Source organism: Hippopotamus amphibius, chromosome 9 (genome assembly GCF_030028045.1).
Source record: "Hippopotamus amphibius kiboko isolate mHipAmp2 chromosome 9, mHipAmp2.hap2, whole genome shotgun sequence".
Taxonomy (NCBI): Eukaryota; Metazoa; Chordata; class Mammalia; order Artiodactyla; family Hippopotamidae; genus Hippopotamus; species Hippopotamus amphibius.
In genome coordinates, this window is record NC_080194.1 from 42,117,574 (window position 1) to 42,131,546 (window position 13,973).

The following is a 13,973-nucleotide window of genomic DNA, read 5'->3' on the forward strand; positions in this document are numbered from 1 at the left end:
CTGGAGGAGTGCGCTCATGGAGCCAGGAATGTTGGATGGAGAGTTCCCGACTGCCTGACCATCCCAGCTCACAAATCGCCCCAACCTTGTCACGGGTAGTTATAGCCCCAGGACCTAACTATCCCCTAACCTGTGCTCTGCCCTTCCCTTCCATTTCCTAGGCTTTTCCAGGCAGGTCAGCCTCCTCCCACCCCAATGACAACCAACCTTTCACCAAAAAACACCCTTGGTTACTAAAAAGCAAACATTTACTGTCTCACACTATCCCTACCTGCACCCCCCACCCTGCACTCCAGGAACCTTGATCCAAATATTTCTTCCACATCCAGTCCTCACTTGCAGCCCCTTAGGGAAGTCATACTTCATTTTACATTTCTCTCTGTTTTACAGGTGGGGAAATTGAGGCTCTACCCCTTCCTCCTCATTCCAGCTCCCTGATCTCCTCTGCCACTGTCCCTTCTGCTCTCAGCCTCCAGGGCCAGGGTAGTTTCACCAAGATTCACAGAGTCCAAATTAGGGACAGTCTCAAATCAAAATCAGAGGGGCCCCAAAGATCATCCCAGCCCCTACTTGGCATTCACCATTCATTTAGACTACAAATATTTCCTGAGCATTGACTAGATACTTGGTACTGTTCTAAGTTGGGAACAAAATGGACACTAATCCTTGCTCTCATATGGTTGACTTTGTAGTGGTGGGAGACTGCCACATAAACAGGCAGTAATATCAGATGGTGATAAATGTGGTGAAAAAGAATAACGTCAGGGAAGGCAACAGAGCACACAGGGGTGAGGATGACACCATATTCGAGAGAAGGCGGTTAGGAAAAGCTTCGCTAATAAGCAGACATTTAAACAAATTCCCAGAGAAAGGAGGGAGTGAGCAATATGGAAGTGGAGGAATATTCCAGGCTGGAATCAGCATCACTGCCAGCAGCTGCTACTCAGATTTCCTGTTGAAGTATCAGCCAGCACCTTCCCCCTCTTCTCAGTCTCAGAAAATGGTGCCAACATCTCCCCAGTCCATAAGCCAGAAACCTGATAGTCATTTTTGTCCCTGACCCCCCCCCCCACACCCCAGAAGTCCCCGGGCCCTTGAGATTTTACTCATTAAGTATCTCATGAATCCACTACTTCCCTAAATTGCAAAATTCTTTTTTCCCTAACCCCCTCCAGCCCTACTCCACTCACGGCCTTCCTTACTTCAGCAAATGGCCACACACTTTTCCAGTCACTCAGCCCCCAAACCCTTGGAGTTATCCTAATTCCTCCCTTTCTCCTTTACCTAATATCCAATCCATCAGCAAATCTCATTAGCATTCCCTTCAAATTACATCCAGATTCCCACCATTTCACTGCACTCCCCTCTGCCACAACTTACCCCTTTTTCAAGGCATGATTGCCTTGAGCTTGTGCTGTTCAAAATAGAGCTTTAGGGGTTCCCTGGTGGTTCAGTGGTTAAGAATCCGCCTGCAATGCAGGGGACACGGCTTTGATCCCTGGACCAGGAAGATCCTACATGGCCCAGAGCAACAAAGCCTGTGTACCACAACTACTGAGCCTGTGCTCTAGGGCCCACAAGCCACAACTACTGAGCCTGCATGCCACAGCTACTGAAGCCTGTGTGCCTAGAGCCTGTGCTCCTCAACAAGAGAAGCCGCCACAATGAGAAGCCCACGCACCACAACAAAGAGTAGCCCCCACTCTCCACAACTAGAGAAAGCCCATGTGCAGCAACAAAGACCCAACACAGCCAATAAATAAATAAATACATAAATACATACATAAATAAATTTATTTAAAAAATAGATTTTCATGTCCTTTGCTTGCTTTCCCTTGTCCCTAGAATCCGTTCCCAAATCAGATGCTGAATAAAGTTTCCATTGCATTCAACAATGGAATATTACTCAGCTGTAAAAAGGAACAAAATTGGGACATATGTAGAGATGTGGATGGACCTAGAGTCTGTCGTACAGAGTGAAGTGAGTTAGAAAGAGAAAAAAAATATCGTATATAAACACATATGTGGAATATAGAAAAATGGTACAAATCAACCGGTTTGCAAGGCAGAAGTACAGACACAGATGTAGAGAACAAACATATGGACACCAAGTGGGGAAAGTGGGCAGGGTTGGGGGGCAATGAATTGGGAGATTGGGATTGCCATATATACATTACTAATAAGAAAAAAAAAATCAAATTGTACACTTTAAATACATGTAGTTTATTGTATGTCAACTGTATCTCAATAAAAGTTCTTAAAAAATAAAAAAAGATTCCATTGCATTCAGAGTAAAATTCCAAATCCTTACTCAGTCTGACTAACGGGATCTTCTAGGCTCTGGTCTGGACCTCACACTCCTGTCCTGCACCCTGCTCCCTGCTCACCAGTCCCACTGACCCCCTTGCTGTCTGTTCCTGGAATGCACTGAGTACATTCCTGCCTCACGGTCTTTGGACTTAACTGTTCCCTCGGCCTGGAACACGTCTGCCTTGTGGTATAAATGATACTGAGCAGGGCCCTGGGGGGCACCTGGGCACGAAGACTTTCTGTACCCCTTATTTCTTTGATTATAGGAAACTGCCTTCATTCAGCCACCATGACCTTCCCTGAGTTCCAAAGGGCAGATTCGAGCAGTTGTTAATTAGGGAAGGGAGGGGATGCATGAGACCTGGGAGAAACAGTCAAGAACAGCCTTGGGGCAGGTCCTGTTTCCCCATCAACAATACACACAACAATGTCTTTGAGCTATTTTGCAGATGTTGAAACCCCCTCCAGCTGGGAGAAGTTAATGATTAACGATGGTGTGCTGCCCACAAGCATGTAGACCCCAGACCAGTTGGACTTGAAGGTTGATGAGGCTGACTCCTCCTTACCTCACCACCAGCCCTTCAGAAGAATGCAGGACTGTTACTGCCTTGATCCTTATTGCCTACCCCTGACCACGAGCCCCGACTATAAGACCTCTCCCTATTCCCCAGAGAGGGGGGCACAGTTCTTGAGGTGCTAGCCTACTGTGTTCCCCCTTTGCCTGGCAAAGTAATAAAGTTATTCCTTTCTACTCCTCCAAAATCTGTCTCTGTATTTCTATTCGGCGTCAGTGAACAGAGGTCAGGTTTTTCTCAGCAACATAAAATCTGACTGTTAGGTTCATTTTCGTAATGAAAGTGCCTGACTTAAGCTTTGATTACTGAGGCAGCCACATCAAAGAATATCTTGAATAAACAAATTACTGGATAAAGACCCAGGCCACCTCCTTGCACTGAGGCTCCTTTGTTTTAGAGGTATTGGTTGATCTCAATAACTGACCATTTGGGCCACTTGTTTTTTCTCTTCCCAAACTTTAAATTCCTGCTCATGTGTTTTAAATTCATCAATGAAGAGTGAGACTGAAACCCTAGGTTCCCACCCTCAACCCAATGAAAGCAGAACCCCAAGCCCACACATTCTTTCTTCCCCTCTCTACTGCTACCTTGCTATATGGCCCCAGGTACACTGTGTAATTTCCGGGTCCTATAAACAAGCATTTCTTTTTTCAAAGCTTCCTGATGTTTATTGCTACAGGATGTCTTGCAATCATAATAAGAACCTTAAGGGCCAGTCCAGCCATAACATTGCTTATTGGCAGGCTGAGACAGGCACAAAACAGTTGGCATAGTCGGCAGGATGGCATGATTGCCCTTGCAATTAACCAAGGGGAATGCCCTTTTTACCTGCAACTTGCTCACTAACCACCTAAATCAGATGGGTAACACCATCTGGGAAAGGAGAACCACTTGCTGGCAGTCTGTGCACTACTGTGTACTTTCACATGTTTCTCAGTGGTATGTTGCCTGTGGTATCCAACCCAAAAGGTCACAGCTGCCATAATAATCCAAGGGTCCCCCCAGAGTGGTGTGATAGAGGCTAAATGGTCTACAAGACACTAATGAAAGAAATCAAAGATGACACAAACAGATGGAGAATATACCATGTTTTTGGATTGGAAGAATCAACATTGTAAAAATGACTATACTACCCAAAATAATCTACAGATTGAATGCAATCCCTATCAAATTACCAATGGCATTTTTTACAGAACTGGAACAAAAAAAATCCTAAAATTTATATGGAGACACAAAAGACCCCGAATAGCCAAAGCAATCTTGAGGGGAAAAAATGGAGCTGGAGGAATCAGACTCCCTGACTTCAGACTCTACTACAAAGCTACAGTAATCAAGACAATATGGTACTGGCACAAAAACAGAAATATAGATCAATGGAACAGGATAGAAAGCCCAGAGATAAACTATGGTCAACTAATCTATCACAAAGGAGGCAAGGATATACAATGGAGAAAAGACAACCTCTTCAATAAGCGGTGCTGGGAAAACTGGACAACTACATGTAAAAGAATGAAATCAGAACACTCCCTAATACCATACACAAAAATAAACTCAAAATGGATTAAAGACCTAAATGTAAGGCCAGACACTATAAAACTCCTAGAGGAAAACATAGGAAGAACACTCTTCGACATAATTCACAGCAAGATCTTTTTTGACCCACCTCCTAGAGTAATGGAAATAAAAAAATAAATAAGTGGGACCTAATGAAACTTAAAAGCTTCTGCACAGCAAAGGAAACTATAAGCAAGATGAAAAGACAACCCTTAGAATGGGAGAAAATATTTTCAAAAGAATCAACAGACAAAAGCTTCATCTCCAAAATACATAAACAGTTCATCTAGCTCAATATCAAAAAAACAAACAACCCAATCAAAAAATGGGCAGAAGACCTAAACAGGGATTTCTCCAAAGAAGACATACAGATGGCCAAGGGCACATGAAAAGCTGCTCAACATCACTAATTATTAGAGAAACGCAAATCAAAACGACAATGAGGTATCACCTCACACAGGTTAGAATGGGCATCATTCAAAAATCTTCAAACAGTAAATGCTGGAGAGGGTGTGGAGGAAAGGGAACCCTCTTGCTCTGTTGGTGGGAATGTAAATTGATACAGCCACTATGGAGAACAGTATGGAGGTTCCTTGAAAAACTAAAAATAGAATTATCATATAACCAAGCATTCCCACTGCTGGGCATATACCCAGAGAACACCATAATTCAAAAAGACACATGCACCCCAATGTTCATTGCAGCACTATTTACAATAACCAGGTCGTGGAAGCAACCTAAATGTCCATCAACAGATGAATGGATAAAGCAGATGTGGTACATATATACAATGGAATATTACTCAGCCATAAAAAGAAATGAAATCAGGACATTTGCAGAGACATGGATGGACCTAGAGACTGTCATACAGAGTGAAGTAAGTCAGAAAGAGAAAAACAAATATTGTATATTAACGCATATATGCGGAATATAGGAAAATGGTACAGATCAACCCATTTGCAAGGCAGAAATAGAGACACAGATGTAGAGAACAAACATATGGACACCAAGTAGGGAAAGTGAAGGCGGGGCGGGGGGGGGGGATTCTTGGGGTGGTATGAATTGGGAGATTGGGATTGCCATAGATACATTACTAGTAAGAAAAAAAATATCAAATTGTACACTTTAAATATATGCGGTTTATTGTATGTCAACTATATCTCAATAAAAGTTCTTAACAAAAGGCTAAATGGTCTAATGAGAAGATTAGACCACTAATTATAAAGGCCTTAATTGACTGCTGCCTAAGGGTCCTCCATGCCTCAAGACCAAAGAGAGCTAAGGAGGGTAGATTGAATTGCAAGGCTATTGTCACTACCCAAGGAGAGGCTATGGGCTAAGGGCATGAGAAAAGCATTCCCTTAGAGGAGGAGGATAGGAGGCTTCTTCCCACCACCACTGAGTCAGGACGTTGTGCTCTGTAGGACTATGTGTCCTAACCCAGAAGGATGAAATAGCCTTGCAACCAGAAACCAGTGGCAACACCAGAGGCAAAATATGATAGGAGGCTTATGGTCTCTGTGTCACCACTTCACTCACTACTCCTGAACTGATGGAATATTATGGGTCCAATCCCTGGTGTGATGTTGAAACTGGGCAGTTCCCTGTGGGGCTCCTGGGCATGGAAGCCTTTCTGTCCCCCGTTTCTTGTTTGTAGGAAACAGACTCCAGCATCCACAACCTTCCCTGAGTTCCCAAAATCAGATTCAAACAGTGGCTAATCAAGGGAGGAGCAGACAAGAAACCACCTGAGCAAGATTAAAGGAACCAGAGAAGCTCATCAAGATTAGGAAACCAAGACTTCCCTGGTGGCTGCAGTGGTTAAGAATCCACCTGCCGATGTAGGGGGCTTGGGTTTGATCCCTGGTCCAGGAAGATCCCACATGCCATGGAGCAAATAAGCCTGTGTGCTACAACTATTGAGCAACTACTGAAGCCCGTGAGCTCTCGAGCCCATGCTCTGCTGTAAGAGAAGCCACCACAATGAGATACCCATGCACCACAATGAAGAGTAGCCCTCGCTTGCCACAACTAGAGAGAGACCACATGCAGCAACAAAGACCCAATGCACCCAAAAATAAAATAATTTTAAAATATAAATTAATTTTTAAAAAAAAGATTAGGGGGCTTCCTAGGTGGCGCAGTGGTTAAGAATCCGCCTGCCAATGCAGAGGTCACGGGTTCGATCCCAGCTCCAGGAAGATCCCACATGCCGCGGAGCAACTAAGCCCGTGTGCCAAAAAAAAAAAAAAAAAAAAAAAAAAGATTAGGAAACCACCTGAGATGAGATTAAAGGATTGCAGGCCCTGAACATACCCTAATCTTATCAGCAACCCCACCCTTGAAACTCCTCATCAAACCCTTCCGGATTAGGGACACACAGTTTTTCAGGGCAGGAGCCCACCATGTCCCCCTTTGCCTGGCAAAGCAATAAAGCTATTCTTTTCTTTTTGGCTCACAGGCTTAGTTGCTCCGTGGCACGTGGGATCTTCCTGGAGCAGGGATCGAACCCATGTCCTCTGCATTGGCAGGCAGACTCTTAACCACTGCCCCACCTAGGAAGCCTGCAATAAAGCTATTCTTTTCTACTTCTTTCAAAACTCTGTCTCCAAGATTCGATTCGGCATGGGTGCACAGAGGCTGACCTTTCAACATCAGTGTTACTAGAAAAATTAATAGACAAATATAAAGGTCCTAAACATCTAGTGCCAATGCCTCCTAAGAACCCTGAGAGGGTATACCAACTCCTTGATAAGTGCAAAACTCCACAGATACTTCCTGGGTGTTAGTTAGTTAGTCAGTTAGCTAGTCAAATATTAATTAATTAATTAATTAATTAGGCTGTGCCAGGTCTTAGCTGTGGCACGCTGGATCTTCGTTGCCGCATACAGGATTTTTAGTTGCAGCATGTGGGCTCTTAGTCACAGGCATATGGGAAATAGTTCCCTGACCAGGGATCGAACTCAGCCCCCTGCTTTGGGAGAGAGGAGTCTTAACCACTGGACCATCAGGGAAGTCTCTCCTGGGTGTTATTTAAAGCCATGCATACCAACATGCCAAAACTCTGGAATTACACTCCAGAGGCTTGGGGGCTTTTCCCAAAGACTGTGTGCATATTGCACTAGTGGAGGCAGCCCCAATCCTGGCAAGGTCTCTTGGAATACCCCCTGGAAAGGAAAGCAGCCACCTACAAACAGGGCTCACAGTGACATCACCCCAAAATTTTCGGTAATAGCACATAAGATTAAGGTAACAGGATAAAAACAAGAAGTAGAAACTGAGATAAAAAAAACTATACCTTAACTGAAATTAAAATATTTCTTAAAGATTTTATGCAGCAGAAAAGAGAGAGGGAAACTAATTGGCTGTTGCAGATTTCTTGAATTTTCTTGTTTGTTTGGAACAAGACAACAGGCTCTGAATTGATTTTCACAGCTGCCAAAAGGTGTCAACTGGCTGGTATCTTAAAGACCCTAAAATCCATAACTTTCTTAAAGATCCATTTGAGCCATACCCTCATTTCCTCTGAGATATTACAGATCCCGAAGCCCCTGGCTTCCCCTGAATGGGGCAGAATTAGAAACATGAGTCATGGGTGTTCCTGCCACCAAGGGAAATGCTGACAAGGTTACCGAGATCTCTTGTGAGGAGGAAGAGGGAAACGGGAAGGCAAAGGCCCTTAGAGCCACTGACATTCACACCAGGGGACTTCATTTCCTCACCTGGATATTTAGTGCCTGGCACCGTGACCATCCTTCCATCACAGTGACCACTGGTAAGGCTCACAAGGAGTGGAAAACATTGAGATGAAGCCCATCTCCTGCCGTGCAAAAGTGGTATGGTTCAATGGGTTTATCATTTCTGTGACCACAGTAATCCAAAATCACCCCTTTTCATTTCCAACCCTGAAAGGTCCACTTTGACCTGGAGTCCCGAGAATTATTTATATAAGATACTCCCCTAATTACAGGAAAGCACTACTACATTATATTGGGACTGCCAACCCATTCAAAAAGCACTAAAACTCCTAGGAGAAAACTTAGATTCTTTTTCTGTCCCTCGAAGATGTAAATCTTACGGGATCTTCATTGCAGCATGTGAGATCTTCAGTTGTGGTGTGTGGGATCTTTTACCTGCGACATTCAGGATTTTTTTAGTTGCGGCATGCAGGCTCTTGGTTGTGGCATGCAGGATCTAGTTCCCTGACCAGGGATTGAAACTGGGCCCCGTGCATTGGGAGCATGGAGTCTTAACAGATGGACCACCAGGAAGTCCCTGAAGATGTAAATCTTATCATGTGGTTGAAACATAAATACCCTAGGAGATTACTGGTCAATGACAGATACAAATCTTAAAAATCTCCTCCATGGGACTTCCCTGGTGATACAGTGGGTAAAACTCCACGCTACCAATGCAGGGGGCCTGGGTTCGATCCCTGGTCAGGAAACTAGATCCCACATGCATGCCAAAACTATGGAGCCTGCCTGCCGCAACTAAGATCCCATATAACCAAATAAATAAATAAATATTTTTTAAAAAGTCTTCTCCACAAATACCAGTAAGAAGCTTTAGCCATTGGAGCAGGTAACCTTAAATTGTTCCATCTGCAAACTTGGATTTAACTGTTGTTATAAACTAGTGAGTTTCATATTGTTGTATGTGATTTATGGCTAAAATTTTGGAACAGAAGCTATAGGGTGTCTGTTTGTGTCTCTCAGCACATTTATGTATGTCTATGGATATATGTTATATATATGTGATTTTTTTCTCTACCCCTGGATGGAAATGCCAAAATTAATTTGTAAAAGAGATCTATTTAATTGGTTTAGAAATAAGTAGTTATGAATTAAGTATTCCTAAAACTCAGAAATACAGTGATTAACTCAAATGTTTTTCGAGTTCAAGTGATCTGGGATAATCTCTGGTAAATAAAAACTGGTTAAATTAAAATAGGTATGTCTTCAGAGTTACTGCATTAAATAAAATGCAGATTGGGACTTCCCTGCAGGGCAAGTGGTTAAGACTCCAGCTTCCACTGCAGGGGGTGTGGGTTTGATCCCTGGTTGGGGAACTAAGATCCCACATGCTGCATAGCCAAAAAAATATAAACAAACAAACAAAATGCAGATACACAACTTTTATTCTCCCTGGGCTTACTAGTCAGATAAATTCATGTTCTCTCCATTACAAAGTTTGTCAGCAAGAAAGTAGCTTGGATGATGGCTGACTTTAGTGTCTAATGAAGTTTTTGTGGGTAGTCTAAACATAATTGTTGGGAGATAGATGTAAGTGGGATAAGAGTTTTTAGGTGAACTTTACAGCAAAAATTATGTCTTATGGTATGTCTACTTAAAAATAGTTTCCCAAATCTTTGGTAACTTCCACCCTTAAAATTTGCTAAGTTAAATTAAATGATGGGAATTCATTGAATATCTAGATCATTTCCAAGTATGATAAAATGCCAAAATAGTAATTGCTAAACAAGTCTAAGCTTACCTAATTTTGGCCTCTTATTACAGAGGAAATACTTTGTCCTATTTGTAAGCACGTCCTGTGCCACATTGAAAAATTGTACTGTGAGGAAATGTTTGTTTCTAGAAATTACGAAATATACTCATAAATTTAGCAATCTAGAGAATGCTGATTTAAAAGATACTTCAGTTCACAAGTGCTTACTTCTTTTTCTCCTTTTCTTTCTTTCTTTCTTTCTTTCTTTCTTTCTTTCTTTCTTTCTTTCTTTCTTTCTTTCTTTCTTTCTTTTCTTCTTTCTTTCTTTCTTTCTTTCTCTTTTTCTTTCTTTTTCTTTCTTTCTTTTTCTTTCTTTTTCTTCTTTCTTTTTCTCTTTCATTCGTTCGTTCTTTCTTTCTTTCTTTCTTTCTTTCTTTCTTTCTTTCTTTCTTTCTTTCCCTCTCTCTCTCTTCCTCCCTTCCTTCCTTTCTTTTTTGTTTTTATGCTGCACCACATGGTTTAAGGGATCTCAGTTTCCCAACCAAGGCTTCAACCTGGGCCACAGCAGGGAAAGTGCCAAATCCTAACCACTAGACCAGGGAACTCCCCACACAAGTGCTTACTTTTAGTGTTCACTAGAAATTAAGGTTTTAAAGGTTAAGAATTCAAATTAATATACGTAATTAAAGCTACTAGAAATAATAATGTAAACAACTCTATATGCAAGGGAAGTAAGATGTATTTTTTGGCTTAGAGAAGGTATGAGGTACGGAGATGCATTTTTGTTAAGGGAAAAGAAAGTAAATTTTTCCTAAAGTAAAACCGATATTTCAGAATGGGAGAGAGGAAAATAAAGGATGAAATGGTATAGAAAGTTGGGAAGAAAGAGAAAGAGAGAATTTTACCTTGTGTGGTCAAGTTGGCTGAAATGGAATTATTATAAGGGTTTTTTTTCCTTTTAAACATGGGCTTTAATATTGATAGTATGCTTATGTACTTTCTTTTATCTGCTAAAAGGACAAAGTTATCTTGGAGTATTGATCTGCTCCTGGTAAGAGATCATGAAAGGTTTTTCTTTACCTTTTAAGTAATCTGGCTAGAAAGCAAAGATGTTGTGTTTTACCAAACTAATTTCCTCTGCTTCATGTTGTCTTAATCAGGTGTTTGATTACTTAAGAAAACTGAGTCTTCTCAATATTAAAAAACTAAGTTTTATTCACAACTATGGAACCTTCTGTATCTGCCTTTAAAAATCTTTTGTCACTTTGGTTAAGTGAAGTCTTTTTGACCTGGGAGTAACTTTGGGGTTTTCCAGAGAGCTAAGGAAAAACTGGATTCATAAAACTGCTAAGGATATTTATAATTTTTTATGACTTTGTTTGGTTCTTTAACCTTTTGTTTTCCAGATTTAAGGAAACATTTTCTCTTAAGCTGGCTATGACAGAGTAATTTGGTAAAGCATATCTTTGTGAACAAAAATGAAATAATTTTCCTTCCTACCTGATCCCTCCAAAATTTGGAAACTCCAGTGAGTATCCTTATTTTCATGGCAATATAGTTTTTTGCATAAGGGCAACAAGAATCGGTTCTCCTTGTGACAGGACAAAATTGGAAATATTGATTATATCACCAAGGTTTTGACAGGAATATCATATTCGAGAGAGACATACACAGACTCAGGTATCACCAGACAGCTTTAAGCAACTAAAGTTAACTTTATAGAGCCAATAAAGCCCTTGGAAAAATCACCCTGGTACCTTGCTTATAGAGTTTCTGCAGCATTACGAGATCACTACCTGGAAGGCCCAGGAACCTCAGGATATTTTGGGAACCTCAAGAAGAGAGAGAGGAATTCACCCAAATCTGTAGGTACTGAAGGCAAAGTCTGATGGTAAATTCTAGGCTTGGCTTCCTAGCCTCGAGAGGCATTTAAAAGTTCAGTCTGGAGATTCCTTATGAAAAGTTCCAGCAAAGCAGGCTTAAAAGAGCCCACATGATCAATCACTATTCTTGCTGCAACTATGTAAATAAGCAGGCCAAATTTAATGAGACTAGACTTATTTTGCAAACAAATTACTCTTACTTTGATTATCTCTGATAGAAATGGGAGTGACTACAGAGAAAACAAAAATTATGTTTCCATGGAAAACTATTGTATACCCTTGCAGACATCAGATTCTAGTCCTGTTAATTGTCTTTGGCATTTTGTTTTGTACCTGTCAACTGGACTGGATGCTGAATTCTTCTTGTTTCGTTCAATATCTGGCTATAACTCTCCAAATTAATGTTTCCAATTTTTCTGCCACCCTCTGCCTTGGAATCATTAAGAACAAAAACTACCCTTTCCCCAAAGCCATGCAGGCTGAAGTGGGACAACTTGATATAACTTTGAAGACATCTCCATGACAGCTCATGTATGGACAATCTTCATGACTGTTGCTGTGTGGGCCACTAAGAAAAATCACCAGAGACATTCAAACTGCAAACCAGGAAAATTTATCAGATTGCCACTGTCTGCCCTCCCTTCATCTGAAAATGCCTCAAGCCTGATACCTAGAAATCTTCTTGACTGCTGCCTTCAGAACTCGGAAAGTGGGATTATAATATGCTCCAGTCATGAACCTTTTGTTTTGTTTTGTTTTGTTTTGTTTCCATAGAACTGCCTCGTATTAAATACCTGATCCAAGGTAATTCCCTGACAATCCAGTGGTTAGGACTCAGAGCTTTCACTGCAGAGGGCCTGGGTTCAATCCCTGGTCAGGGAACTAAGATCCCACGAGCTGTGAGGCCAAAATAAAAGTTTAAAAAATTAAATAAATAAATACCTGATTCAAATACTTGTATCATGTAGGCCTAACTTGGGGATCCCACCTGCATCACTGCTCCCTAGAATGGGATACCTATTCTCAGGGTTAAAAGACTGATTTGATGAGATATAGAGCAATCTACCAATTCAGGACAGGTTCAACCCTACTTACACCAGTATTCCATAGTCTTACTAAATCTCTGAACAGATTCCCAGGGCCCCCGAGATAACTGATCTACTTTCATGACTGGACCTTTCACGTTTGATACAATGGCTGTGGACTGAACTTCAGACTATTGCCCGTACAATTATTATAGGATTTGCTACTATAACCCTATTTAGTTGTTCAATTTCTGGTTACAATGTACCCTACCCCAACTTTTAGCAAATCAGTTACCCAGCCAGTTAATATCCTCACCATTGATTCTGATGCCTCTGCATCACAGGGTAGATTGTATGGTAAACCATGACAAATTGTTGGGTTTTTTTGTTTTTTTAATGCAAGTGCCTGACTTAAGTTTTGATTGCCTATGTATCCACTTCAAAGATGACTATCTTTTTGTGGGGGGCGGGCGGGGGTGGGGAGCAAAAAATTTTTAATTTCCTTCCTTCCCTCCTTCCCTTCTTTCCAAATACACAAAAAATCATGCAATGCTGCCAGCATTGGTTGCAATCCTGGGCCACAAGTCTGCACACTCCTTTGCAACTGGTCCTGTGATGGCTGAACCTTTCATTTCACCTTTACAGTTTACTATGATCTCAGTGTTATCTTCAAAATAAAGGAACACACCATCTTTCCTCTGGTATGACTTTCATTATCAAATTACCGCTGCTGGATGTATCTTCTATCTGAGCTCTGGTTTGCCTTTCTTTTTTAAGGACTTTTCTTTTTTTTGGCCATGCCACGTGGCATGTGGGATCTTAGTTCCCTGACCAGGGATTGAACCCATGCCCCCTGCATTGCAACTGCAAAGTCTTAACCACTGGACCACCAGGGAAGTCTGCTGGTTTGCCTTTCTTGACAGTGGTCATTACCATGTCACCCATATCAGCAGCAGGAAGTCTATTCAGTGGTCCCTTCTTCCCCTTCACAGAGATGATAAAAAGATTTTTGGTTTCTGTATTCAAAGACGGCTATCTAGAATAAACATATTGCCGTCCATGAGATAAAAAGCCAGGCCGCCTCCCTGCACTGAGGTTCTTTTGTTTTAGAGGTGTTGGTTGAATTTGATAACTGTTTGGGCCACTTGTTTTTTCTCTTTCCATGCTTTAAATTTCTG

At 41.5% G+C, this 13,973-nt stretch overlaps 1 long non-coding RNA gene across 1 annotated transcript in view; it reads right to left on the reverse strand.

The window, feature by feature from the left end:
- The window catches only part of LOC130859947 (uncharacterized), a 57,712-nt gene that overhangs the window by 12,812 nt on the left and 30,927 nt on the right, over positions 1–13,973 (reverse strand). The gene's annotated exons all lie outside the window — the stretch shown is intronic.